We start from the raw sequence: 2,702 nt of genomic DNA, 5'->3' as shown, positions 1-2,702 counted from the left end.
TGGTTTTTAACAGTGGACTTGAAAGATGCTTACTTTCACATCCATATAGCCCCCCATCACAGGCCATTCTTGAGATTCGCGTTGGAGGAATTGGCCTACCAATATACAGTCCTACCATTTGGACTGTCTCTGGCCCCTCGCACTTTTACAAAGTGCATAGACGCAGCTCTTTCCCCTCTGAGGCAGATCCTCAGACTGGCTGATCCTGGTCAAATCAGAACGGAAATTATTCACTCACAGAGTGCTGTTATTCAGCCACTCGGAGCGCCTCGAGTTGAACATCAATCGAGTTGAGTCATTTGTCACCCAGACAGCGAGTTGTCTTACTGGGGATGATTTTGGACTCTGCCCAGATGTGGGCTTGGGTCACGTGGTAACAGTCCCTGACTATTCAGCGACTAGTGGCATCCCTAAAACGTCTTGTCCCCTCAAGGTTTCAGAGGCTGCTCGGCCTCATGGCGGCCGCCTCCTCTGCGATTCCCTTGGGCCTGCTTCACATGCGGCCTCTCCAATTTTGGCTTTTATATCAAGGTAAACCATCGCTGTATCAAGGCTGTGGCCCCTTAGACAAATTCACACCGGTTTCAGTCAGGCATACGGTTGGGACCGACCTCCAAGAGGAAGGTGGTTACGACAGATCTCTGGCCAGCCCCAGAAAGGCGCTATATAAACTGTCTAGAGCTCCTAGCAGTTTTTCTGGCCCTGAAAACCTTCCTGCTGGCCTTACCATGTCCTGGTCCTTTCAGACAACACGACAGTGGTAGCCTACATCAATCGCCAAGGCGGTCTGAGGTCTCACTCCCTTTACAGGCTGGCTCGACGCCTCCTATTCTGGGCACAAAACGAACTCCTTTCTCTAAAAGCGGTTCACGTGCCGGGCAGCCTGAACCATGGCGCAGACATGCTGTCCAGAGGCAATGTGGCTCCAGTAGAATGGACCTCACATCCTCATACGGTTCAAGAAATCTGGTCTGTCTTTGGCAGAGGTAGACCTCTTTGCCTCCGAAGACAGCTCTCACTGCCCAACTTATTTCTCGATACAGCGAGATGCTCTGGCCCACGATTGGCCCAGTGCTCGCCTGTATGCTTTCCCCCCGATAGCCCTGCTTCCGCAAGTCATCAAATGGGTCAGGGAGAAGAAATACTCAGTTCTCTTGGTGGCCCCAATCTGGAGGAACCAGGCTTGGTTCCCCCGAGTTAGTGCAGCTCTCAGTAGCAGCCCCGTGGCCGATACCACTGAGAGGAGATCTTCTCTCGCAGGCAAAAGGCATGATTTGGCATACCAGGCCAGAGCTGTGGAGCCTTCATGTATGGAGCCTCGACGGGAGCTTACACAGCTCCCAGCGAGAGTGAGTGATACCATTTTAGAGGCTAGAGCACCGTCTACAAGACACCTTTACGCCCTCAAATGGTCAGTCTTTTGTGACTGGTGTACTGCACAAAGCCTGGACACGGTATCTTGTGATGTGTCCCACGTGTTATCCTTTCTACAAGAGTTGTTGGACAACGGGTGTGCCTCTTCCACACTCAAAGTTTACTTGGCAGCTATCGCAGTGAATCATTCCCGCGAAGCTGGCCATTCGATCAGCAGAAATGATCTGATTGTTAATTTCTTGAAGGGCGCCTGAAGATTAAACCCTCCTCGTCCTCAGACCGTACCGATCTGGGACTTGTCAATAGTCCATAGGGCCCTATGGGGTCCTCCCCTCGAGTCACTACATTCGGCCGAACTATGCCCTTTGTCGCCGAAAACTGCTCTGCTACTGGCACTAGCATCGGTCAAGCGAGTGGGTGACGTATAAGCACTGTCAATCAGTGCTTCCTCTCTGGAGTTTGGGCCTAGCGTCTCTAAAGTTGTCCTCAAGCCTAGACATGGATATGTTCGGAAGGTGCTCTCAACTCCGTTCAGAGTCCAGGTAATTACCCTTCTGGCGCTCCCCGCTGCAGATGGTGAGCAGGGTCCCAATGTTCTCTGCCCCGTCAGGGCCCTGAGAATATATCTTGAACGCTCCAGCCTGTTCAGACAGTCGGAGTAGCTTTTCGTTTGCTTTGGAGGCCGCTCTAAGGGGCTACCGGTTACAAAGCAAAGTCTATCCCACTGGATAATTGATGCTATAGCCTTGGCTTATGCCTCAGAAGGTTTGCAATGCCCCATAGGTGTGAGTCTGCTTCTGCTCATAGCACGGCTTGATTGGATTTGTTCCCCATACACAACGTGAAGCGAACATACGAAAGGGAACACTCCGGTTACTGATGTAACCTTGGTTCCCTGAGATAAGGGAACAAGCGTTGTGTCACTTGCCATGCTATAAGCTGCACACAAATCGATGACTGTCGCTTCAGTCGAATGATTCTGATGAAATGCCGCTGCTAGCCGACTTATATACATGTCGGCTCCGCCCTTTCTGGTGGGCTAAAGCACCATTGGTTTGTGCAGCCACACAAACGTGAACAAATCAGGCTTCAGTAACAGAGTAAACAGGAGTTTACCCATACACATCGCTTGTTCTCTTATCTCAGGGAACCGAGGTTACGTTAGTAACCGGAACGTTTTTGGTGTCTGTCCCAGTTTTACAGCACTTTGAAAGCAACCCGCAAATACACTGTAAAAGCCATAGACTGTAAAAAAATTTTTTTTTTAAATACATAAGGTCATGTTTATTGGTACATAGACATGCAAAACATACAGTAATATATATATA

Source organism: Sinocyclocheilus grahami, unplaced genomic scaffold (genome assembly GCF_001515645.1).
Source record: "Sinocyclocheilus grahami isolate Dianchi unplaced genomic scaffold, SAMN03320097.WGS_v1.1 scaffold672.1, whole genome shotgun sequence".
Lineage (NCBI taxonomy): Eukaryota > Metazoa > Chordata > Actinopteri > Cypriniformes > Cyprinidae > Sinocyclocheilus > Sinocyclocheilus grahami.
This window is presented reverse-complemented; position numbering follows the sequence as displayed.